At 40.2% G+C, this 27,821-nt stretch overlaps 1 long non-coding RNA gene across 1 annotated transcript in view; it reads right to left on the bottom strand.

Moving 5' to 3' along the window:
- The window catches only part of LOC117380369 (uncharacterized), a 95,425-nt gene that overhangs the window by 18,715 nt on the left and 48,889 nt on the right, over positions 1–27,821 (bottom strand). Inside the window, exon 3 of the long non-coding RNA XR_004542148.2 lies at positions 13,056–13,110. This is a non-coding gene — a long non-coding RNA (uncharacterized LOC117380369). The remainder of the gene's footprint in view (positions 1–13,055; positions 13,111–27,821) is intronic.

Below are 27,821 nucleotides of genomic sequence, written 5' to 3'. Positions count from 1 at the left end.
GCTCTGCATATGCCCGACTTTCACACCTCCACTGGATCACAACCAGAGGTGACGGACCAGCCAAAAATGTACTCAAACCAAAGTATTGTGGCCGCAAAATCACACTCAAACGGGTCTTATGGCTTTTGCACAAATCCTTTTAGAGGCAACTGTCGAATTTGAAGCTTAAAGTGACAAAAAATACTGAACAAAATGTAAAAAAGGGGAGAAAAAAACCCACAAAACTTGCTATTTGGTTAGAGTAAAAGATAATAAATTGCACATGTAGGCACACAAAACAAATCTGATTTTATATTTCACTATAAATCTTCATGAATTTATATGAAAATTATAGAAATGTAGCAGTAGTAGCGATAGAAGTAGTAGATAGTTTTGTATAATATCCTTTTCAGGGGTTTCAGGTGACATTTTGAGGACTTTTCACCATCCAAACGACACAATATTTAGTTTTTTAATTCTTAACGCACATTTGCTTTATTCTGAACCTCATGTATACATTTCAGACATTAAAAAAAAAGGAAAAAAAGAAGTATAGTGTGTATAAAAGCTGCTGTGTTGTGTGGATGATAGTGACAACAACACCAAATCTGTTCCATTACAGGACATAAGTGGTGCCAAGTGAATCGATAGCACTCTCGCACAAAAAGCAGGTTTAATTTAGGCTGCAGGAGCGATGAGATATTTCCACACTTTTAAAGCCCCACTTCCCAAACACTGTGAAACCCCAGGGTTACTCTCTGCACCGCTGCTCGCCGTCCACAACATCACATTAACAAGCAATCTCCAAGACACGTAACGCAAGCTGTAGTTTGTAAAATGTACTGATTTTTACAAAAGTTTTGACAATAGTTACTCAAGACAGTGGTGAAAAATCAACAGTACGCATTTGAAAGTTGCACGGATGCTGCAAAAATCCAGATTATTAGATTATCAGAGCTCGGGAAACACTGATATTATAAAATTTTGCGCTGAAAATAACATCGTGCAATCAAAATCAGAACAAGGAGCGAGCATTGTCCTTTATATCAGCACTAAACTACCTTTATAAATTAAAATATCAAGTCTCCACGAGTTTATTTGTGTCCTGTCCAGACGCAGTAACAATAATAAACTATGAATAAACTACTAATCGTAATGGTGTCTACTCCTCGTGTCCTTATCGACTTACCACATCTGAAAAGTTAGATTCCTTATTTAGTGGTGGTGAAAGACACAGGGTCGACTCTCCAAAGTTTTATATCCGTTTGTCTTCACCGTTTAATTATTGGACAAGAAAAGGACAGAGGATTGTGCTTAATAAAGATGTCATTAAGGACGTTTGGTGTAGATTAATATGGAAATTACTGCGGATAATTAGTCAAAGGCGTCCCCAACTGAGCAAAACTGACAACAAAATTTAAATTAAAAACATTGTATATATATTTTCAGCGTTTTAACAAAGCTCCACAGGGTTTTTTCTGATTAAAATCTGTCCCCGTTCTCCCTTTCCCCTCGGATTTGACTGGCTGGTCTTGTAAACACGAGCTCGCGTCCATCACACTGCAAGAATTCAGCAAAATTGGGTGGAAAAACTACAATTCCCCCCAAAATAAAAGTCATTGACGGGGCCTGTGTTACTATGGAGCCCCTGAAAGACACTGGCCAGACCGCAGCCAAATGTGATCTATCTCACCAGAAAGAACCGCAGCACGACCTCGCATGACCTCACGCTTTCAGGCTGCAGAGTTTTACCCGTTTATTACGCAGAAATGAGAATATAAGGTGACGTTTTGGCATGTGTGAGGAAATAACCCTTAAAAAACAAACTTATGAATGGTTGTCAAGCGACTGCGGCGTTCGAAACTCGAGGCGAACTCAAAAGTTTTCACATCTGACAGGCGGAAGTGCTTTAGAAATGTGCTTTTGTGAAACTTTGTGAACTTTGCTTTGTTTATCTTTACGTGAAATTATACAAATCAAACTAAAACCGCGCGTTACGTCCGAGCAAAACCGACGGATTTGCACGAAGAGATGGAAATAAAACCGCAAATAGATGTTTCGTCCTCAGCTCACGAGTAAATTGTTGTGTTTATCTCGTTTTTGTTACACAGTTTAGTTCAAAAATGCGTATTGCGTCAAGAATCGAGAGTGAAACGGTATCAGAGAGATTACACGCGCTTGTATCTGTAGACAATTATTTTGGAAAAGGGAAATTTCCAGATGGAATGTTGGGCACAGTTGTAGTAGTGTCTGAGAAGCAAAGAAGTTGGAAAGAGGCTGCAGGAGGAGGAGGAGAGACGGAGAGACGGAGGGAGGGAGAAACACGGAGAGAGAGAGAGACCGTGTGTGCGTGTGTGTGTAACCGACAGTGAGGTAAGCAGTGACGTCTCCGCAAACGCTGCAGTCATTTGTCACCTGCGTCTGAGGGACCGGCTGAACACCTCGCCGTCTTCAGCGCGTTACTTCAACTCTATACACTTCAAACGCGGCTCTAATGATGCGTGTGCGAGGTGCAGAGGTGCAGATTTGTAACGGGAGACGACCATTTACATCATTTATATTTTTGATTTGGAGCGTCACCCCGCAACGCTGCATTCCTGTCCTCGGTCCAATAGAAACGCAGAAACAAAACGACCGTAATAAAGGCCGAAACGATACAAAACGTGCTCTGTTTGGTGCGATTTCCTCAAGTTTTAACACGTAAAAATAATGTAATGATCATGATATTAACACCGTTTTAATCTGAAGTTCATGATATGCTTTAATTCTGTTTTTTTTCCTCAAAAGTTATAGCTGTTTTCTCAAATATTTTCCAACTACTGCAACTCTATGATTTGTAAAAAAGTGCTAGCTCTCTGCAAGTTCATCATTTATCTTCTGGACTGTGCTTTCCTCAAAAGAAAAAGAGCTAGTGCGTACTGCAAATCCGACAATAAGAAAAGTTAAAAAGTGAAAAAATTAGCCCTTCTCCAACTTTTTTACAGTATCTGGCCATTAGCTCCATTCACTGCGACGGCTCAAACTGCTTTATATTCCCTCTGTATCACTTCTAAGACGCCGGTGCTAAAGTTTACCGGCTCTGTGTCTCTGTACTCTTTCCATCTCTCCTCTCTTCTCTCCTCCGTCTGATATTCTGCTCACGCACAACTGCGGCAGCCCTCCTCCAATCGCTGGCATTAATCCACACCTAGACCCCCCAGACACACCGTCTCTCTCCCACAATGCACCTCTGCGCCCAAACTTTCCCAGACACATTCGGCCCCAGTGTCTGCAGACCCTTCTCCCTTTGAGCGCTCATTTCATCGTCCGATCGCATTTGTTCGGTCTCTTTATGTCCAAAACTCTTTAAATTTCCCCTTTCTCTCGGTCTATTCAGCTGCGGGCCGGCTGACAAAAGTATGGCCTAATCTTCCCCTCGAGTCCGCCGGGCACCAAATGGCAGCACAGCAACCACCCGAGAACCAGAGCTGTTGAAGCCGGGGAGCGCTGAAACACTTCGGGATGGTGTTTTTTTTTAAGTTTTATAGACATTTACATCTGTGAGACCTCCGAGGAGATGGACTGTGTGTTCTGGGCTGGTCAGGGTTCACACACAAAGCGTCTTAGACATGGTAGAAAGTTTAATAAAGTCTGAACTCTTTTTCACGGTGCAAAGACAGAGACGAAAAAAGAAAGAAAGTTTACTAACAGGTGCCTTGAACTACTTTAAACTAGTGTGGTCACGATACGAAGGGCTAGATACTGATTTTGGATGTTATTTTCTCAAATTAAAAGAGTATTTTGTGTTACTATGTGGTCTTGAAGTGGTTGATAAAGCTAAAAAGTGTTCAAGGAAGCTCAAATTTAGTCATTTTTTGGTAACAATACTCACATTTGTTTGCACTTTGGCTACTTTTTTATTAGTTTTAGTGCCTGAAAATACATAAAACACTTCTCTAAACCATTCATCACAAGTGTAAATGAGTCATATTTGAACACTTTATTCCATTATCTTACAATTAAATCTGAAAATGCAATATCTAAAGTCTAAAACAGTACATCAGCGACACGTTAAGGGTCAAAGCTTCAACAGGGAGTTTATTTTTGAGTCTTTTCTTTACGTCAAAACTTCACAAAACGGCGACGATTGACAACTTATTTCTCCTTGTCGACAAACACAAAAGTAAAAACATTTTATTCCCCCTAAAGCGACGTTACTTAGCATTACATCAACGCACCACGACCGACTCGCACTCCAAGGTCACTCTGTTTGTGCAAAATCAGATTTGACCAAAACAAGAGTTGTATTGAAAGCTGCAGGTAGCGCGGTGTCCGACATGGAGGCTGCTTTGTATGACTATGACCTTTCTTCCCTAATATCGTCTGGCTCTCTAAATCCAGTCTACTGACTTTAACAGCTCCGGGTTCTTCTGCTGAATGATGTGCTGATGTGCTCTATTAACTCCTGTTCTCAATGATCACTCCAAAACGACAGAAAAAAACTCAAAAAGTAACTTCGTCTCTTCGTTTCTGTTACGCTTCACTGTGTGTGATCAGGGCGTTTAAGTTTAAAAGCAACGCAGTGTTATAATTTTACAGTTAAATCAAAGTTTTCTTGGGTGAAAATGTACAAATCGTCCCTGTCCTGGAGAGAACAACGCTGGAAGAATGTTATTAGGTATTTTAGCGAAGCAACAAGTCGACGCGCTGGACGAGGGGAATCACTGACACATATTTTGAGCTTGCACCGAATTAAAACTGTATTTAAGAAAGATCCATGTGAGGTTAAACTTGTCATTCAACTTTGAAACTCTGTATTTAGGTAGGGTCTTTCTTTTGGAACAGAGAAGTGATAAAAAGCTGTTGCAAACCCTCCTGGCGACGGGAACATGGCCAAAAAATGTTTAAATCCTGCTCTGTCTTCAGCTGAACTGAGGTAGTGTCTGAAATATTTAGGATGGAAAAGCTAATTTACACAAAAAACATCCAAAGAAGCAAATTTTATAATGTTTAGAACAAGTGGATCGAGTAAATCGCCCCAATATCACCCCGACTAGAACAGATTTTTTATGAAGAATGATTGTTTTACTGCACGATGCATTCAGACGGTTTGATTTCATTTTGTTTTTCTTGTAAACTCCCAGTTCTTGCTTCTTGTAAATAGTTTTGTTTTTCCTTTTTACTCTTTTAATAAACCAAACTGGGATGGGACCAAAGAACATGGCAAGTCTGAGAAAAGCACTTTTAAGGGACTTTGAATAATAATGTTTGTTTCATCCTGTATTTGAACTGGAAGAAATGTGTCTGTATAATATGTGTTCTTCCTGAAAAAAAAAAATAATAAATTAAATAAATAAATAAAAATAAAATAAATGTGCAAATAAAAAAAGTCTTTAATAATAATAATAATAATAATAATAATAATAATAATAATAATAATAATAATAATAATAATAATAATAATAATAAATAAATAAATACATAAAAATACTAAGATTTAATTCCAGCCAGAGAAACTGCATTATCAATACTTCATTTTCGTTTACTCTACTTTGTACTTGGCAAATATTCTCTATTAGTCCCCATTTCATTGCACTACTTTGGTACTTGACTTAAGCATATTTTATTACTAGTATTCTAGCATTTTGCATTTTTAAGATCTTAAAATCTTTTTGGAGTGGCAGCAAACTTTTCTAGTTGAAAACAAGTCATGGCACAGTTTCCACTCATGGAGACGATTATGAAAATGAGTTTAATTAAAAAAAGCAGTGTCAGGTCTGTGTCAGGAGTAAAAATCTGTGTCAGGAGTAAAAACCCTGTGTTTCTATCTGTGTTCTTCAATAAATCCTCATTAAATATCAATAAAATATCAATAATTCCTTGGTAAATGTATGTTTTCCTCAAAAAAAATAAGAGCTAGTTTAAAAAAAAAAAATAAGAAAAGTTAAAAAGTGAATAAAGTCACTTTGTCACTAGAGTTTTAAGATTTTGAAACAGTGGTCATTTTAATTTTTGTGCCTGGTTCAGACATTTACTGCAAAAAGACAAAGTATTACAGATGATTATGTGAATTAGTGAAGTCAAATAGGCTTTTTTTTCAAGGCAAACCTGGAAATCCCTCAATAAAATCAAAAAATCAAGGTTATAAATTCTAAGTAAACGACTCAAACCAAGTCCCCGATCAGTCATTCAAGTTTATGCTAAAGTTTGAAGCATTTTGCATCGATTTAAACTAATCCATACTCTGCTCCATAAATGAACTTATCACTTGTTATGTCTAATCTTCCGCGGCGTTCCCAGCCCCTTAACATTCCCTGCGGCCCACACACTCCAGCCACCGCTCCGCCGCTCGGTTCTTCCCTGGCAGTGAAGTCGTGTGAGAAAAGCCCCGTGCTAAAGGTTCACTAATCAGCATCTGTTGGCTGTGTGCTGCGATTCATAAGGATTCAAACTTTTATCCGTGATCTCATTTGGCCCGGCTCTTGGGAATGGCTGGAAAAGACAAAGCTAAGAGGATTGGAGCTGGAAGCTGTGGGCAGACATGATGGGAAGGGCAGATAAAGAGAGTTCAATGAAAATCTCCACATGTGAAATTCAGCTAATGAAAAATAGACTTTGTACATGACAAGTTAATACCAGGACGAGTCAGTTTCCTGCAGATTGTGACCGCATTTTATATTAATATTTACGATTTATAGCCGTAAAACTAAAGGTAAACACAATGGATGCACAAAAAAACACATTATTTGTATTTTGAGCAGCACCTGGCATTGATTAAACGCATCTTTTCTGCCAGATGTACATTTATCTCTTTACAAATGTGTCTCATAATGGCGTATTGTCGTTAAATATACTGTTAATTACTGCGGAAAACAGCTCAAAATGTGACACGTCGAGCGTCTTATACAAATCACAAAGTTAACTCGGTTCAATTCATTATAAAAATGTGTGAAATTGCTATAACTCGATGAGAAGTTATAAGTTGTTTTGCCCAATTGCCATGACAACGCTGCTAATTTTGTATTTCTCTGTAATCCAGGAGGACTTCAGTGATGGATTATGGTTAATTTAATGTTTTCGTGTCATGTTAATGCCATCGCAGTTCAGCAAAACATTAATTTAAGATACGGCAAAGTGAAAAAATACCTGTGCATTTCTAATATTTCTGTATCACGTGTAATTTGAAACGCACGAATCGCCGCCTCTGCCCGAAGTGTGGACGATTTAATGCCTTCTCATTCTCCTATTGTTTCAGCTTCATATTAAACCCTCCAGCCTTCCTCGCCCGTCTCCTCTCCTCTTCCTCTCCTCTTCCTCCCTCCGTCCCTCCCTCCCTCTGCAGTCGTGTCCTCGTTTGACCCTGCGTTCGGACTCAGTGCCCACAGCTGGCGCAGCCTCAGACGCTGCCATTATACCTCTGCCATCTGACGACAAAACGCTGCACTCAAAACTCATTTTCAACAACACTTCTACACTTTTAACTTCTGCTTTCGTTTTATTTACCCATCTGTCTCATATTCTTCGCTTTCCGTATTGTCGTAATTGCCCAATCTGGGTCATTTAGCGAGCGTCTTATCAGTGCAGCGCTGCGGCATTGTGTCCAAATAAACAAGACCAATTTGAAGATGACAAACACAAACATGGCAGCCATTTTGAAACATTTTGGACATGACAGAGAATGGTTCATATGGTCTGCTCCGAGTCCAATCAGATGTCACGGTGTCGATAATGGACCAGGAAGCGACAAGTGTGTGCTGGAATCTGATTGGCCGACGCAGGAGTAGTGGTTTCACTTTGTGCCAGCTGCTGATAAGCCCAGGGCGAGCGTTGTGTGTGGCAAAGACGGGCAGAAACAGAGACCGATAAGAGGTACAAAGCAGAGGAAGATATAGAGAATGAGTATGTGCTAATTGTTCTTATCATAAAAAAGGGTTTAATGGAGCATGTGTGCAGCTAATGATATTTACATTTAGACAAATACTGAAGCTATAATAGGATTCCCGTGTTTGAAGACAGATTCATTTCTCAAAGGAACTTGGATAATTACAAGAAAATACAGGGCAATGATGAGGTAAATCTCATTTCGTAACAAGTAATGAGTAAAACGTGGCTTTTAATGAGGCTTTTAAAGGAGATAACTTTGGATAAACGCTCGGGTCGTTGTAGATAATATCCATACCAACCAGGTCAATCTATTTTGGTCGTTGGAATAGTTTTAATCGTGGACAGACTGTAGCTGAGTTAATTGCACAAAAATGGGACTAAAACAGGACTTAACCAGGTTCAAACCAGGTGGACAGACTAATTGTCCTATTGAGCAAACGAAGCAGCAGTTTTGGAAGGAAATATTTCCACGATAAAAACATAAAATGAAATCAGAATTCTGAGGTCAGACCGAACAAACACCTGGTTTGCCGTGAATTCAAAGATACAAGTTTGACCAAGGAGAGAGTCCCAAAAGAGAACACATAAAAAGAAGGCATCAGGATAGCTCAAGGCCAAATACTTCTATAACTCAGAACGCAGCAATAACGCGGTTATTCAACATTTGTTCAATACGAAAGATAAAGTTTGAGCTTGTACGTGCGTGTTGGGAAACCGGTTTTGTTAGTACGTTTAATTAAATAAGGATTACAAGACATTTTATGAGTACGTTTGTCATTTTTAACAGAACTATCGTCAGTTTTCCTGTGAATTTCTGAAGTAATACTGGATAGCTACAACTTCAGCACCAACTTCAGCGTCAGTGCACTTTAAATGAAAGAATAACGCATCAATAAAACCAGTCTTTGTTAATGGACACCTGACAATGCTCTGCCAAGTCCGCGTTTAGTTATGGAACCTTGAAACCACTCGAACAGCCTCGGATGTTCACACCTTGCGATTAAAGAGGTGATTATTGATGCTAACAGTGGATTCTTTAACGCTTTATCCTTGAGCCCCTATAGAAAAATACAAACTACTACTAAAGTATTCATTTCTCTGCTCAACCACAAACCAAATAAGCAGATTTAGCAAACAGTCTGGCTACTAACGATTCGTAAAGGAGATACTAAAGGCTAATTAAGAGCCCGGGCTAGCGCATTTTAATCGCGGCAGACGCTTTCCAAGATGCAACACCTCTTTGTTTTAGACCCTATCAGTGAAGTTGTTTGTGTTATTAGTGCATTATTAATTATAAAAGGGGTCTTAATGAGCAGACACAGAGAGACTGGTCCTTTGAGGATAAGGTGGACTTGTTTCCGAGCGGTTTTAGGAGATCTGACTCGAGTCCTGCCAGGAGCCTGTCCCAAAAGATCTACTGAAGGCACTTAGACAGACGGAGCGGCGATACGTCTTTGAAACGAGAGGGTGGGGTTAACTAACAACACCAAAGAGAGAAGGGAAAAAAAATATTGATAGGAAGTTAGTCATTGGCGCAGGTGCAAGGGTAATTGTGATGAATATTCTAGTAGGTGAAGTAGTTGAAAGACAAAAAGCGGAATAGCAAAATAATAGCAGCGATTTTCAGGGTTAATTCAGGTAACGGCGCGTTTTACATACAACAGGGCGTTTGTTTTTTCCTTTTTGAAATCTTTACCAGGTTAACAATCTAAAAATAAAGGTCCAGGCGAGTTTGAACTTAAATTGAAAGGCCGTGCGCTTTTGAAACACGTACGTTAATGAAAATATCTTAGTATGTATAAGACGGACAAATACCGGTAAGTTAGGTGAGGCTGAAAAACATGCAAAGTAAACAACGAGTCTCCAAGGTGCACGCGAGGTCTCTCTTGCATACCAATATGTATTTATTTGTAAGCCTCATCTGTTGAACGTTGAATGCGCCAAGGACTTCTGGAAAATTAAAAAGATCAGGGTCCGAGACATCTATTTATTCAATTCAAAGACAGTGACGGTAACGCACACGGTTTATGTTTGTCCATTATACACAGGAATTATTCGAGCGACCTTACGTTTCTTAAGCCACGTGTTAAAATATCAGACTGAATTAAAAACGCTGCTGTCCATTCGTCAAAGTCGATCTCTTGAAGGTATTCCAAATAATTGACGATATTGTAATTTCATTATAACTGCGACGCAATATAATGTAAATTGTTTCCATTAGTTCCAGACAATGGCAAAGCTCTAAATTGCAAACTGACTTGAACACAATTGAAGACAATAATTATTAAAATTAATTGCTGTCAGCTCCAATTAAATATGCAAAGAAGACAAAAAGCCGCCCTCTGGGGTTTTGCTAAACATTAGACAAAGCTGCGGATGGGGCTGTCTGCTGCAGTCTGTGTGTGTGTGGATAGGTTGTATGAGGACACGCGGTAATTTATTCTGCTGGATTCACTGAGTGGAGACAGCCAGCCGGAGGATGCCTAACCCGGCAAAGAAACATGCCAGGAATTTAAGAAGATGGCTCAGCAGTGGCTCCAGATGTAGGCAGAGAGGAGGCTGTATTACTTATAGAAGAGCGATAGAGAGTGAAAAACAACCAGGGAATCGGGATCCCCGCTGGTTGCAATGCGCTACCACACCAAATCAAGAGCGCAGATGGATTTCAGACAGGAAACTGGAGGAAAAGAGTTTGTGTCTAATCTAGTTGTTGCATCGTCACAAATTGCGTTAAAACTAGGCCAAGAGGGAGGGAGTTTCCAATGCGTTACACTACAGTTGTAATACAATCAATTAGATATCAAGTTATTTTTGTGCATCGTGGAAACTAACAGGTATTATTTAAAGTCTGATTAATCAAACAAAAAAAACAACAATGGGTGTTTGATTAAGAAAAAAAAAGACATTGGCGGAGGCAGAGCTCAAGATGCTCAGGTTTTCTTAGTTTATGGCGACGATCTTTTAATAACGAGAAAAGGAGCTGGAGGAAAAGAGAATGTGTGGTATGTTTTATGGACATTACAGGATGGATGGATGAAGAGAAGAGCGATGATGAGAGAGGAGGATGCAGAGGATGGGCTTTGATCAAAAGGGAAAGGGACAGCGAACAGACAGACACAGATTTAAACCCAATAATCACCAAAACACCACCCACACTCGTCCTAAACCTGGATTTATTTTAAAAAACGGTTGTGTTTCTAACTTACTTATATCACTTACTATCAAATATGTATTGATCTTGATTTTCGAGTGCTTATTTCTGTTCTAACACTGGAATTTCCCCATTGTGGGACAAAAGCAGGTCCTCTTATCTTATCTCGTATCGTATACCAAACAATATTGTAAGTGAACAGCGCTCTCGCCTCACAGCAAGAAAGTCCCAGGGTTGCACAAGTCCTCCAGCTAAAATAATCCAAGACCAAGCCTAGATCAGAATCTGGAGGTCCCGCATCGCCCCTGTCTCGACTTATCGTTCAATAAATGAAAGCTGGAGCAATATATTTTTACTTTTCTTTGCAAAAGTGGGAAGATTTTGGGGTATTTTTGTTGTAGTACGATAAGATTTGAGCTGTTGTAGCCCTTTTATGGCTCATTACTGGTACGTTCTGCTATTTATTTGTTGCAGCTCATGTGTTTTAATGAAAATTTACATCATCTTGCATTGATTAAACCTTAATTAGCTGCATAACTTTCAATATTATCGCTTTATTTTTGCTCTGTAGTCATATATCGTGCTCCGAAATGTGTTATCGTGCCACCTTTAGTCCCGTATTGTCGCTGCGGAAGCTCGAGTGATACTAAACAATGGGTCAAATACAAAAAAATCCTCTACAGAGACATTAAAGTACGAGAATTATCCGTTTCACTGCACTCTGCAAGAATAATTATCACCCATAAATTACTCCTAAATCTCCGTAAGAAAACTTTCCACCAAAAAATTACATCCAGATCGCCCCCAAAACATCTGTAAGTCATAGGAATCGTAAAATCGTGTGTAAAAACTAGCTTGTAAATACTAACTGACAGGGTAATCCATTTTGTGTCTTCTCCACCCAAAGCACAGCGGTAGTAAACTGCGTAATCTGACTATTGCTCTTTCAGGAGGCAAACTTGAGCTGTCAACGAGCCTGCGCAGACAATCTACAGTTCTGCTCCTCGGACCTGCGCTCAACGCTCCAAATCAGCGTCAGTCGGATCGAACGGGGCAAAATGGTGCCATATATCACTCTCGGATCTTAAAGACAAACTGTAATCAATCGTACAATAAATGTGGCTTCAATAAACTGGCATCCTGCGCGTATTTTCAAACCCCGAGTACGCTGACATCGACGGGCTGTTTTTCATGAGAAGTCGATACAGTTGGTAATAGAAAACAGTTTTATCGCAGGGGGAACATTGTGGTCGCTCTACACATGTGAATCATTATTTATTAGAGCCGGAGTCTTCTTTTGTGTTGGGCCATATGTGAACATGGCGGCGCGTTTATGGCGGATGACGATGACTGAAGGAAGGAGGGCAAGACAAGAAGAGCGTTGTGTAAGACGTCTTCAAGGTATGCAGACAATCAAAGAGGTTCTCAATAAGACATCGCTCGGTTATGTATTGAGCTCTTTATTATTTAGCAGCTGCTCAAAGCCAAGGAAAGCTCTAAAACCTGTTATAACACAGTTTGGCCAATAATAGACGATGTTGAATGGATTGTTAAAAGAAACTGGATCGCCTGAAGGAAACAAACGCGCGATAGAAACATGCAAACTCTGCACAAAAAGGTGCCACGCAGCCCTGGAGATGTTTGGATTAAGTCTAGAATCTAATGAAATAATGAAACGAAGCCTAAAATCAACTGGGATGACTATACTTCCTGTTTTGTCTCATTATCTTTATCGCTACTGCGTCAATCAACTTTTTATCGCTTTTCGAAGGACATTTTAAATATATTGCATGTTTGGAACCATGAATTCTTACATTTATGGAGAAATCTGACTCTATACGTAAACAAGAGATTGACTTCAGCTAAATTGTGTGTGATTGTCGTAAAAAATATTATGTAAGAACCAACAGATTTCAATAATAATATGATATAAACCGTCCCAAGGCTGAAGTGCGAAGTGTTGGTGTTGAGATGGTCAAGGCTGGTTATGCAGTGAGGAATCAAAGCAATCAAAATCAAAAAGAATACATGTGTAAAGCCGTGCAAATTGGTTAAGATTTACCTTTGTGAATATCCACAAGTCTTCAGAGTTGAGTAGTGACGTTTCTCCAATGACGCTGAGGACAGAAACACAAAACAACAGGAGTTATAAAGAAATCCAACCCCTAAATTTAAACTCTTCTGAATGAAAATCAAAAGCTGAGAATATTATAGTCTCTGCTTCTTCTTTTCAAGTTAACTTTCCCAAAGTTCTGCTTTTAATTTGAGAATTCTGACTCAAGGTTTATGCCAGTGTGGTTCAGGGTTTGTGCTTAGAAACGCTCGCACCTGCCTGATCCTGTATCATGATTAAATAAAACTAAGCTGTGCAGAGGTTCATTAATCCAGATTTGGGTTTGGTGAAGTTTTCCATCTTTATAAAGTTCATAATAATTATATTGTCTAAATGAACACAGTAATACGGCTTGAAAAAGACCAATATACTGTAAAACTCTTATGTTGCACTACAGAACGTGATCCAAACTTGCCACGTGACATTTTTGGATTGCACTTCTGTACGTTTTCTTCACGCCGCTGTAGCAATTAACCACGGAAAACAATATGGAGCGATAAAAACCCTCAATATGGAGCCCATAGCGGGAAAAGTCATGTGACGACCCCACAAATACAATGATACCACAATCTCCAATCGCTTCCCCTGACCACTTACCCGCAGAGACAACTCCCACTCACCTTCACCTTTATTTCAACAGCCATAATCACTTGACACAGAACAATACCAAACCCACCCGAACCATAGAAAGTCTGACGGTAAAATCCTCTCAATCGCAGTGAGTGGTGATGTGTGAAACGGCTAAATGCGGCGAGGGCCCGTAAAACGATGACCCTTGAATGGACACTCGACGTGACGCTTTCGCACCAACACGGCAGCTAAAAGTGGGCTGAAGCTTTTGCATTTTAAACGAACATAGAAAGAATGAGGACAAGGCTCCGTATGAATCCTCTTCTGAATTCCAGGTAGATGTATTTTTAGCACAAAGTCCACTATGTGTCTAAGTATAGCCAGAAATAAACAGTTTCTTTTGAGCTGCGTCAAAGCCTTCATCTACATTACACAACGACCGGGGTGAAGCGAACATTGCTGAGTTTGTATTCTTCGTTCCTGTGAGAGTTTGGACCCGAAACGAAGTGGAATAATGCGAGTTTGTTGTCTTTTAAGGGGACAAAGAGCCTCTCACCTGACCCAAAAGAAGCCCCTCTTGTATCCCGTCAAAAATACCCACGCACACATTTATTCCTAAACTATGATCTCAACAAAATCCAGGGTATCGATCTCGCTCAGAAGAACCACACGGTCAAACTAATCTAATCCTTTTATCGTTATTATTTGAGTATTTGGACGTGGTAGCGGAGATACGAGCTCACAGGGTTCGTACGTCAGCGCATCCTGTTTTCAATGGAAATGTTGGTTTTTTTGAGTGCGGTATCAAAACTTTTCCTTACCACCAGAAGCAAGTTTGAAATGTTTGTATATGTGAAACCTCTAGTGTGACAGGGAGAACTGCGAACAGGCCCATTTTTAAAAACAAACCGACTGATGCCGAACTCTGAAAAAACAAGATCCAAAAACCCATCTGTTTCACTGCCCGAGGAAAACTACAGTATCACTTTTTGGCAGATTTCACACTAAATATGTTTGTTCTTTTTTTAAATTTTTTTTTATTCGGCAATCTGGAATAATAATAGCCAAAATGAATGATATTTAGCGTGTTTATGTTTCTGCACGGTTTAGCCTTGAATACGACGTTTAGATCAAGCTCTTGGTCTTATTTGAACCTGTTTAAATGGAGTTTTTAGTTTAGTACCGCACATTTTTAGTTTAGTTTTGCTCTAAATCAAACCTAGACTGGTCCAGACTTTGATATACAGTTGTTCCTTGTTTATCGCAGTTCACCTTTCACGGTTTCGCTGTTTTGCACATTTTTTGTACATTTTTGCATGCTTTTTTACAACATATGAACGTGCATTGTGTTCTGCGTCCTGATTGGCTAAGGCACACGTGTCAAACTCGAGGCCTGCGGCCCAAACGTGGCCCTCCACATCATTTTACGTGGCCCTCGACAGGGTAAATTAAAGGTATGATGGTCTTAAAATGTCATTTTATCAGGAGATACAGTTACACAGCCATATTTTTACATCTAGGCAAATGCATGTGTAATATTTGTAACTTTAATAAGTAATAAAAACCCACAGTGTCGATGAAACAATGTTGTTCTGCACCGACAAAGACGCCTACGAAGGTTTGAACTTTGAGAGAGTTTAAACAAGAGAGAAATGTGAGAAAATGTTAATGCCTGTGTGAGAAAAGTGTATAAAGTGTGTGGTGAGGGGTATTACAGCTGCAAAATTTCACCTATTGGAGGTTATTTTTTAGAACATAACCCACACGATAAACCAGAGACCACTGTTTAATCCAATAAAATATGGGAAACCAACTTAAGTATTGCAACTTTTCTATGGATGAGGGTTAGTAGAGATGCATTATCATGTTTTTTTCACAGGTTTAGTATCATTTTCCATCTGAAATTGGGGTGAAACTTTCCTTAAATCAAAGTACGACCCAATTCAAATACGCAGATGCCTTAATTTTATCAATAACGCTACAAAAGCGACAGCATTTACACTACAAATTAAAGCATAATTGATGAGCCGAATAAGTACGAGACATCTTGGACTGATATGTGAAATAAATAGTATCGTATTGGCGCGTCGTTAGATCTCAAACCCAGACGGCAGAAGCTACAGAGTTGCTTTGAACACAATGACCCGAGCAGAGGGGGCATTTGGCTGGAGATGAGAAAGTAGTTATTTCCAGCAGTCTCCTCCTCCTCATTTATTTGTGTACATGTTTTAAGAGCGATAATACTGGACGCTGGATGCCTGGGCTCCATGCTGATAAAGCAAGTATAGAGACCCTCTGTTTGAGGAGGGGGGCGACACCAGGGGGGCTCTGGACAGGGGGGGATCAGGGACATAAGCTGTGCGGATGGACCCGGGTGGATAACATGTCTTTAATGCCAGTGATGGACTACCAAAGTGGCGCCCGCTGGCTGGCACCGGGCCTGGGCTGCTCTGCTGGAGGACAGCTGTGTGGCCTAGATGAGGGTGTTGGGCTGATGGACAGACAGGCGCACACGCAGACGATGGGGGGGGGGGGGGGACACGTCGGGGGCTTGGCGTGTGTCGGATCAAAGTTAATTCATAGGATATTACAGTTTCAAGGTTGTATGATTTGAAATAAACGTGGTGTTCAATAAAAAAGGACTGCATTAATGTAGAGTTTTGATTTTCTGACGAAGCCCAACTGAAACCCGACGTCCCGCTGTGTCGTTCGGATGAGTCTGGGGTACAGAAAAGGGGCGGGTGATAATATGACAGTAAAATCTTAGCATGATTTTTAAATATTACACTATTTTCTGATCTTCTAATGTTGTTTCCTCATCACAAATATTCACTCACACACGTTTAACACAAAACTTCTGCAGATTTAGGCTCAGTTCTTCTCTTCGCAAACAGAAAACGCTCTGTTCCACCGTGTGATGTCATCATGTGGTAATACAGGAAGTGCTCCGCTGTGTTTTTAAACTCCACACACCTTCATTTCTAGAATCATTTGGATGATTTCAGCTCGGACGTTTCCCATCTCTGCTGAAAAAAAGAGTAAAATGAGCTGCTAACTTGAAAACGACCACTTCATGACGTCACAAGGTGGAACAGAGCGTTTTGAGCTTTGTAGACAAACTACCATAGAGTGTTTAATGAAGCGGAAGTGTTTCATATCAGGAACACCGACCGCATGTATCAGAGCAACCAAAGAGCCAATCCGGAGCCAGGATGTTGAAGGTAACGCCTCTAACACTTGTGGAAGCAACTTCGGGGAAAGAAGGCACCTGATTTGTCGCTTATTAATGTTCATATTTTGATTTACAGAGAAAAAAGCAAAATAAATAACGCCAGAATCATGTAGAGCAGGTTAATACGAACATTTAAGACCAAAATGACGAGTCTGGCAGCAGCTTTTACAGAGAGAAGGGACAGTTTTTCAATGTAAAGTGAATTAGAGCCAGAGTCGATGGAGCAGGAAGTGCGGCCATGATCACTTCCTGTTTGGAACGTGGCGGCTAGGTTAGCTCTGTCCATTTATATAAACAGTCTATAAGGCAAACTAGTAATAAAACGTTATTCAAACATGGTGATGAAACAAATAATTCAAACAAAACCCAACACAACATGACGTAACAACATTATACCATGACTTAAACCTCTCAAGAGTCGATATTGGACCTTTAAGACCCGATCACGGTTTAGATTTGATCACGATTCTTTCAGTCCGTATCTTTATCGACACATGCCACTCGCTTAAGTTCTCAGTGATGGATTGACAGCTCTGGGTCAGTGGAGGACAAGAGCGTCTGGAACAAAAGGTAAATGCAGGTTAAGCACAAAAGCGTGTAAACACTTTGAGCTCGATCGGGCACGCTTATTCTGACAATAAATCTTATAAAACCTAAAAACACAGGTTTCATAACTCTGGTTCTTAGAGTGCGCGGCTCAGGCTGGATTTTTGGACCCAATCTAAACTCATTATAACTGTATAATGCATGGAGTGAAAGAATATAAGTCTGGCGTGGTTAGATATGACTTTAATTTTTCTTTTAGTGAACATACTATTTACTAATTTTAGGGGGGAAAAATACACAAAATATGAAATTCGTAAGAGCTGGCAAGTTTTCGTAAACAATATAAGTTGAAATGATTCCTGTGGTGGGTATTATCCACAAAAGTCGATTCTTGTGTTTACTTTTCACCATGGCAGCCACAAAAACCACCATATTTTCCCCTGGATCCATGTACAATACAAAAGCCAATCTGCCTGACATGCCCAAGGAAAGCTGTAGTATCACTTTCTTGGCAGATTTGGCAGTAAATATGTTGGTTCAGCCTTGAGCTTGAGCTGCAGTCTGAAATAACAAAAGGGAAAATTAACGTCAAAATGGAGCGTTCAAGGCTTGGACTGCCATGTATCACTTCCCCCACATTAGGGGAAAATTGAACCAGAACAAGTTTGAGCAGCGAACATTTGAGCTGCAGCCGGGAGAGTTTGTCATGGTCCAATACCCATCTTAATTAGTACAGACTGACTTCCTCTTCTCCCGACGCTCACATATGGGAATATTAGCACTTTCAGCTTTACAATCAACGCAGAGAAGACAAGAGTTTAACAATAGTAACGCGGAGAAATGTAGTAAAACGGACATTTTCGAGCTTTAAGGCGTGTTATAATGTCGCTACCTCGTCAAAAACATCCTCAGTTGTGTTTCGTTTCATTGTTTAACCCTTTATTATTAGTTTGTCTACATTTTCAAAGCTTAAAATTACATCACGAGGTGGAACAGAGTTTGACAGAAGGAGCCTAAACATGCAAAGAGGAAACATGAAGAGAAAACAACATTAGAACATGATACGGGCCCTTTACAACAAACAAGAAATCCTACAAAACACGATCGGTTCAGTCACGGACACATGACACAGACTAGTGCCATCCTCTGGGTCTTGATCCAGAGTTAAATGAACCACATTTCTTTTTAATCTTGCCTCAATTAAATTTGTTTGCACATTTCCATCTGCAAAGGGCTTTCTGGTCGTGAAGCCATGTGGTTCTTGTGCATATTTACAAACTCCAAAATCACTGAAGGTTATCCACTAAAAAGCTCTTATTTTTCTACAACCTGTAAAGATAATTCTAGCAGCAGTGGTGGTTTGGTGTTGAAATCTGAAACATTTCTAGTTCAATATAACACAAAAAAGACCAAATGAGACGTTTGTGCTAACATGGAGAGATATTAGACACAACGATACAGTTTTCTCATGATTCGATGCACATTTTGAGACATGGACCATGATATCAATATGATTTTTATATTTTTAAAACCTCGTAAGAACAAAAACAAATGTTCTCTATTATTTTTACAGTAATAATCAAAAAGCCCAACATTTTTTCAGTTATATTTATGCTTCTCCTTTCCACACACACAGATATACCTTTATGGAGATGATTTCTTCGGCATGATTAATGTGCTTGCATTGAGAGAGTCCTATTGACATATTTTTCTTTTTTTCCTAATGTACGTTTGTTGCAGGACACACAGAGGGTTGACCTGTACAGGAAAAGTGGAAATAGTAAATATTACTCGGTTTCAGATGACATTCAGCTGAAATTAATGTAGCTAAAATGCATTTTTTGTTGTAATACAGTGAGTTCTTGGGTCTAGTTCAGGCGTCGGTGACCTTTAACCCCCCAAGAGCCATTTGGACACAGGTTAAAAGAAAACACTGGGAGCTGCAAATACTTTTTGACATCTAAAATGAAGATAACATTATCATTATTACTATTATTTTCCCAAGCCACGCAGATGAAAGAGAAGGATGAAAGAGCGTGTGCATGTGGCTCCAGAGGTTGCCGATCCCTGGTCTAGTTAATGATAGAAATGATCAGGTTCAACATTGTGCATTTATCTTTTGTATATTTCGCGCCAAAGTGCAGTGTAATCAACAGAAACATCGGCCTCTTGCTCCTGGTCTGGGAGCATGACGTCAGCACAAAACACCGATACTTTAAAGCAAAAAAAGTAGATTGAAAAATTGCATGTCGTGGAGTATTCTCCCCTGATTGGGACGTGTGTATGAAATAAGCCGGCGTTTATTTAAGAAAGCCTGACTCCATAGACAGTGTACAGTGGGCTCTGGCAGGACGAGCTGTTTACAACTGGAGCTCTGTGAGGAAGTCAAGCTGTGTTTAGATTATCAGAGCGTTCGACTGCAGACGATTCATTTAATAAATAAACACTGAACGCTTTGGGATGGAGGGTCTTTTAAGTGTTTGGTTCAACTGTGCTGAAAAGGTCGACTTTGGTGTATTTTGTTTTAAAACATTTCAGTATCAATAGAACTAAGAAGCACACGCCTTATTCAGAGAAAGCGTCAGTCGCTTTCACAAAAAGAGTAAACAATGCAAGCTGAGAAAAATAGATCATTTGGTCTGTTTGGTGTTAAAATACATCGAAACTGCATAATAAATGTTGCACTTATGCTACAAGCTGCAGCAAATACAGCTGATCTGAGTAGATTCATATGCAAATAAAATCTAAAGGGGACTATGTGATTTTTGGAGGGTCCACCACCTCCTCGTCTCCATGGAGATGTTATTGCTTTGCCTGAAATACTCCACACATATTAATATACTGTATCTATCTCCATGGAGACAAGGGAAGAATGAAGGTTTTCAGTGTATTATTCAAGAGAAAAAAACACCCATAATGAACTACATTTGTCCATCACTATCACAGTTCACCTTTTGCGGTCTCACTGTTTCGCCGATTTTTTTTTGTATGAGCGTGCATTGTGTTGTGCGTCCTGATTGGCTGTTGGACTGTAGACCATTGTGTTGTGCGTCCTGATTGGCTGTTGGACTGTAGACCATTGTGTCGTGCGTCCTGATTGGCTGTTGGACTGTAGACCATTGTGTTCTTTGTCCTGATTGGCTGTTGGACTGTAGACCATTGTGTCGTGCGTCCTGATTGGCTGTTGGACTGTAGACCATTGTCCATCAGTCTCCTCCGTGCCGTGTCTCCTGTCCAGTACAGAATGTGTTCAGACAAATTTACATAAACGTTGGATCACAGTGTGACTCTGAAGTGCTGTACGTTTGCAATTTGTTTTCTCCCCGACAAAACCCACAATGTCGATGAAACGTTCTGCACCGACAAAGACGCCTGCAGTCGTGTGAGTCACTATTAATAACTTCTTATGTGTCCAGCCTCGTAGGTTGATCATTAAAATAAAGTTTGTTACAGTATTTCTAAAAGCTGTCATTTTTATTTGCAGTATAGGAAAACGTTTATATTTTTATTTCTCAAGCAAATGTTTGGGCCTGAAAACAGGTCTTGACCTTTAGTTTCATTCTATAATACTGTACTTATTTTAAAAATCTACAAAGGTTTGAACTTTGTGTTTAAACAAGAGAGAAATGTGAGAAAATGTTAACGCCTGTGTGAGAAAAGTGTATAAAGTGTGTGGTGAGGGGTTTTACAGCCAAAAACATATAGAATAAAGCAGACTATTTTAAGGATTTCGCCAATTGCGGGTTACTATTAGAACGTAACCCCTGCGCTAAACCAGAGAACACTATAAATGCAAGATAAATACGTTTAATGCTTAACCTTAACCCTTATGCTTTGCTGTGAAACACTCTCCTATAAAATATAAATATGGATTTTCCACTGTTTTATTAGAGTTTAAATGGAGGTTACCACAGCCCCTTGAGGGTTTCTGGTAACCATCCTTCACATTCTACTGTAAACCAAGAGAAAACAAATATAACTAACAATAAAAATGCATTAAAACCTAAAGCTGAGTATTTATTCCATTTACTGTGACATTTCCACTTTGCTCCACAGTTTATTTTGCACAGCGAGGCTCAGTGACCGTGTGCACGTATACGTCCAGTGAAAGTTCTTGTCCTGACCTGAACTTGGCCAAATTCTTTTCAAACTATTAAAAGGTGGATTCATGACTGTGTGATTGTGATGAGGCAGGAGAAGCCAAGAGTAAAAGTGGCCCCCTGTGATTCATAAGCACACTGTATATTGGCTGCACCCCAACTGGCACCGCTCTGCTCTGTTTAATAGGGTGTACGCTAAGGACATGCAACACAGGGATAACATGCACCTCATCCACATCACTGCACTGTCCAGGCGTCAACACAACACTCAGACGTGCTTATGCAACGCCAGTGCTATTTATATTTCACTATAATGTTATGATATTTAGTTATTCCACTAGGCATTTGCCCATTTTTACCTTTTCTATAATACACAAGGACAAGAAAAGACCTTCCCTCAGGCCAAGACCAAGTTGTTCAGATTCTCAATTAACTTGTTTTAATAAAGGTTAAGTAAATAAATAGGAAAAATAAATAAAAGATAGCATGACATATAACAAACAGAGTCAATTAAAAGCAGATGAAGTCAGCACATCATCCCTCACAGCTCCCCTAGTGGTGAGACGCTGAATGATGCACCTGCCCATGACCCGTATTGTAATAGAACATTACAAATCTGCACGCTGGCCTGAATTAAAGGTTTAGGGGTGCAGTGTTCTTAAATACAGCAGCTATAAATGTACGAGCGAGCTGTGGTGCTAAGTTAGAGTCAGAGTCCGGATGGCGGCCGGGACAGTTGAGAAGTGGTCTCTGAGCTGTGGGAGTGTCCCAGCCCAGATGGCGGGACTATACAGACTAACTCAATACCTTTCTGTCCCAAGCAGATGGACAGCATTACAGTGAAAGAGAGGAGAGCGAGGGAAAGTGAGTGGCTCGGAGCTGTGGAGTGAGTCTTGCCATTCCAAAATCTCTAATTACCACAATTGTTGAAATCTTTTCAGCCCGCTTTTTTTTCCTGCTTTTCGGATACAAAAAGCTGCCTCCCAACATGCACTGCAAGCCCTCCCGAGAGTTCCTATAAGAGCCCAGACTGTTCCACAAGACAGGGAGTGAAAAAGCACATTAAAGATATGCAAATCCAAGTGTCTGGGGTGAGGAGCATTAACCAGCGTTAGCAGGATAGCTGCTCTATTTTTAGTGTTGCATGTGTGTGCGCGCCTCTCACTGTGAGGTGTGTGATGACTTCCTTAAGCCCTGGCTTTCATGTTCTGGTGAGACAGTCTGGGTGTCGAGATATGTCGGCAGAAATATTCTGCCTAATTGAGACACTTCACAAATGAAGCTGTCAAGCGGCGCTTCAAACAGAATACACAACAGCCACGAAAAGAGAATTTCTAGGACAGAGGCAGCAGCAGAGAAAAGAAGAGCTGTTTTTTCTACACAAGTGCAGTGTGCAGTGATTACAGGTTCAGCATTCAGGACCATCATCACAGCTGTTTAAGAGAGTCTTCAGGTGCCCTCCTTCACTGTCTTTATCACTCATTAAGCACTTCATCCAATTCAACCAGCTCCTGACTTTGTCCAAGGCCAAGGCCGTGAGGACCCTCCACATGAGGTGACAGAACAGCCAACAGAGCTCGCTGATATGAACCATTAGGAGAAAAGCACAGATATACAATGACAGTGAGCATATGAGAGCATTTAATCTATTCAAACATAGAAATGAAGCAGCTCTGGTTATGGCCACAGGCAGAGAGCTGGAGCAGAGCTGCATATCCGTGTAGAAAGTGGATGGGTAAAACAATACGTTCAGAGCTTCTCTTGTGAACTTGAATCCTTTGGCGTTTTTGTCAGTGCACTCTTTGTTTGGACAAGAGGAGGTGAGCCCTGAGAACAGCAGGCTACTGAGACCCGCTGCAGAGCGCGATACCAGCGGCGTCGGAGAGCATATGGCAGCGGCAACTGGATACAACACAAACAAACACCAGGCCAAAGGGATGGGCACGCACAGATGATGAGATTATACACTAGATAGAGCACACATGTGGGCCACTAAAGCCAAGGATTTTGAATACTCAGCAGAAATAAGTTTGGTTGTACAAGAGAGTTATGAAAAGAGCAGTGATTGACCTGGACTTGTGCCTTGAGGGTTCATACTGGACTGGAACTTTTATCTCTGCGAAGACAAAACCTGAAAACTGATTCAAACTTTACATTTGAAGTTTTCAGACTCAGCAACTACAGTCGGAGGCAGTGAAACCGGAGACGGTGCTGGGAAGTGTCCAATAAAGTCAATTCATTTGGTCAATATTCTATTAAAAGTGCAAGTTACCTCAAGGTGAAATAATCATGGACAAAATTTAAAGTTGCAATTTAACGAAATAAGGATCCAAATTGAGAAACCAGGCAGAGATAAACAAGTGAGGAAATATTACAAATTGAGATGAATTGTTTTGTCATTAATCCATCACAGTGATGTCATAATGTTACCTGAATAAGTTACACGTGGACATTACCCATTTATTCAAGTCAATTTCGTAGTTGCTCATGTTTTAGACTCAATTAAACCTGACCTACCATTTACTTTAGTTTCCAACGAGGATTGATGTCACTGTACATACATAAACCTTGCTATGATATAGTGTATACCACTCTTAACTTCTTGCACAGCCATTGGCAACGTAATTCTGAGTTTAAATCTTGGACTATTTTTTTCTCTGATCATTAACGTCTGAAATAAATCAGGCATGTGAGAGAGCTCTGATTTACAACTGTGATGAAGCGCCTAACTATGCATTTTTAATAGCGTTGGTCGTGTAAAAAACTAATCTAACTGAAAAATGACAACAACCCTGCGCCACTTCACCAATAAACTAAAATATAGACTCCAAACGGCTGTATTTCATTTGCACTTTTTTTAGTCAGCTCCTAATAATTCTTTTATCCTGTTTCTTATAATAGCGAGCTCTAATAAAAATGTTTCCTAGTGTGGATCTACAGCGCTGGTTTAATAGCCAGCGGAGAAGAACGCCAAGTAGGTTTTTGACGAAAAGCAGGAGGACCTTAGAGTCAGTTTGGCTCGGGGCAAAGTTTGTGCTCCTCTGGGACATCAGCGCTCGCAACTCCAGTCTCTCTTAATAAACAATGAGCTATAAAAAACACATATGTGGACAGGCTGCTGGGCTGTACTGTACATAGATATGCATGCACCACTAGAATATGGAGGAAATGTTGCAACTAGAGCCTCTCGCACAAAAGGATCCTTTGTTACAGTGAACGCCGGGGCAGCAGGATATGAGAAAAACATGTGATATTCAATACAGCAAATAAATGAAATATTTGTACGCAGCATTTTTGACCTATCTATACAGTTTGCTATTCAACTCTGTGTGACAATAAAAGCTTGGATTTCTTGAATAATAATATCTGGTGACCACATTTGCCTTTATAGCACGATTATTCATATTCATATTCATATTACTCTGCAGCTAAATCTCCCACGAATCAAAATCAAAGCCCATCTCGTTATTGCGCTTCAGCTTTTGGAAGTGTCTGGAAAGAGGGACGTTAGACAGCTGCCATCATCCAGTCAGAAAATAGGATATTGGGTTTTCTGATAATGCAATTCCAATATGCAATGAAATGTATATGCGGCGTAGAGAGGTCTGGCACGACGAACACTGTATCAACTCAATAAATCTGGCTCAAATGTGATCGCGCGTACTGTTTTTTCGCGCTGGAGCGGAAAGTTTGGGCTTTTTTTTGGTAATATCGTAAGATTGGAGCGGGTGAGGATTGGAGAATAAGTATCTATGGCTTATTATTGGCAGGATTTGGGTGTTTTGTGCGTTTTTGTGCTGTTTTTCCCCCTCGTTTCTGTCTGTGCGGGGAGGTGGGCGGAGTCTCTGGCACCACCCACTACACACCTGCAAACAAGCTTATACCTGTGGAGTAAAAAGAGACTGGAGGATCCCACAAACTCCGCCAAATCGTATTTCCCTCGTAATCTTTGGTACTTCCCTGCACCTCAGCCTCCGACCCAGCTTTCCTCGACTGGTGCGAACACCCAGCTCGAAGACGTCAGCCTACGACGATCTACATTTACATTTCCGTGTTTGGAAATAAACTGTTCAACTTTTTACCCCGTGTCTGTATCCTCGATCTCCCAGACATTACGACAATTACAGACGCTAACGATCAATAAAAGTCTGATTTTTATTAGACGTATTGCGCGTTTGGAAAAGGTTTCACCGGTTTTATTGCGCTGTAGTGTTGCTGTGTGTGTTTTCTGTAGTATCTCGCACTTCAAAATGAGTTCCCATGACCTAGCTGTAGACAATCCGACACATACCGGGCTGAACACGTGTGAGGAAGGGCGTCGCGTTTCGTATATATCTCTTACATCTATGTCGTCTCCGTGGTGAGACTCGGCGCATGGGGCTACGGTTTCATGTCAGACATATGTGAAATCGGGATCATGTTACTGAGGTCCGTTCTGTCTGAAGAACCGTTGGAAGTCCAGCCTCTTCATATCTTGTGTCAGGAGTAACAGGGATCCTCTCCTCCCGAGTACATCGCACGTACACTTCATTTCTAATGTCAGAAGGCCAGAGTACACATCGAGCTGTCATAGAAATATGTCCAAATGTGAAAGAGAGTTCAGCAACCGGAGCGAAAGGCTAGAATTACAGAGATAGCTATAGAACGCGGCGTTGGAGTTCCATCCCAGAACTTGCAACGGGGGATTTTTTTTGCAGTGGTCCATATGATACAGTTCAGCATAATTTAACATAATGATTAGAAACGAGACAGAATGCATGTTCTTACAACCGTCTAATCGTTATTGTGCTGCAAGTAGCGATGTGTGATGTATTTACAAAAGTATCTTCACGTTTTTTATTATCTCATTGATGGTGTTCAGACGATATTACGGTAACGCTTCAGTTTTGTGGTAAAACAGGTCTGTAAGGATCATGGTTCAGACGTTATATGACTTTTATGTGTGTTTTAAATCTCTTTTTGCAGGTTTTTATAGTTACAGTGGTCCCTCGTTTATCGTGGGGGTCACGTTCTATAAATAAAATAAGCAACAGGCGAAATCCAAGAAGTGTCAGCTTTATTTTTTACCACATAAACTGTAATAAAACAGTGGAAAATCCATATTGATATTTTATAGGAGAGTGTTTCACAGCAAAGTATTAGGGTTAGGGTCAAGTAATAAACGTATCTATCATGCGTTTATAATAGTCTCTGGTTTATCGCAGGGGTTACGTTCTAAAAGTAACACACAATAGGCGAAATCCACAAAGTAGTCGAGCTTTAGTCTATGTTTTGCAGCTGTAAAACCCCTCACCACACACTTTATACACTTTTCTCACGCAGGCATTAACTGAAAACAGGCGAGATAAATACTTTTGCGTTGTTGAAAACCCCATGCAAACACTAACATTTCCATTGAGACGGGCAAACTCTGTGATCATTAAGAGTTTTTACTGTGTACTGTACGTGTGAGCGTCTTCTGTCTTATGTGTCTTGTGTTTATTTGTGTGTGCTTGTTTTGTTTCGTCTTGTATAATGTTCTGATCGCTTGAATTGTGTAGTGTCTTAACTCCACTGTTTGTACATTTGTCATTTTAACTTGCACTGTTTATAATTTTATCATTTTATAATCTTTACTATGTTTTAGGTTGATCAATTACCGTCGGTCCAGGGACGACAGATGAAAAATAGCTAATGGCTGGCTAATTCTGGTTGAAATCACCAGATAAACTACGCAGCGCACCTTTAAATATAGATTTCTATCCAGCGTAAATCGTGTAAAGTGGCAGTTACGTTCTAAAAATAACCGGAAACAGGCGAAATCCGCGAAGTATCAGCTTTATTTTTTATTATTCTCTATGTTTTTGTCTGTAAAACCCCTCACCACACACTTTATACACTTTTCTCACACAGGCGTTAACATTTTCTCACATTTCTCTCTCGTTTAAACTCTCTCAAAGTTCAAACCTTCGTCAGCGTCTTTGTCGGTGCAGAACGACTTTGTTTCTGTGGGTTTTGTCGGGGAGAAAACAAATCGCAAACACACAGCACTTTAGAGTCACACTGTGATCCGACGTTTATGTAAATTTGTCTTAAGTCTGATCCAAGCATGTCCGCGCGCTCACGTGAATCATTTTCTACTACGAGTTTCAAATTCTTCCTCCAGCCAAACACGCAACATCAAAACTTTAAGAGACGATTTGCGAAAAAACTCGGGATAGTTTAACCGTCCACGTCTTTTAGCGTTTAATTAAATCATTCCATTGCTCTACCTTTACCTTTATGTTA

The sequence above is a fragment of the Periophthalmus magnuspinnatus genome, chromosome 13, assembly GCF_009829125.3.
Source record: "Periophthalmus magnuspinnatus isolate fPerMag1 chromosome 13, fPerMag1.2.pri, whole genome shotgun sequence".
NCBI classification, from domain to species: Eukaryota; Metazoa; Chordata; class Actinopteri; order Gobiiformes; family Gobiidae; genus Periophthalmus; species Periophthalmus magnuspinnatus.
The sequence above is the reverse complement of the archived record's forward strand: the minus strand, read 5'-3'. Positions and strand labels throughout refer to the sequence as shown.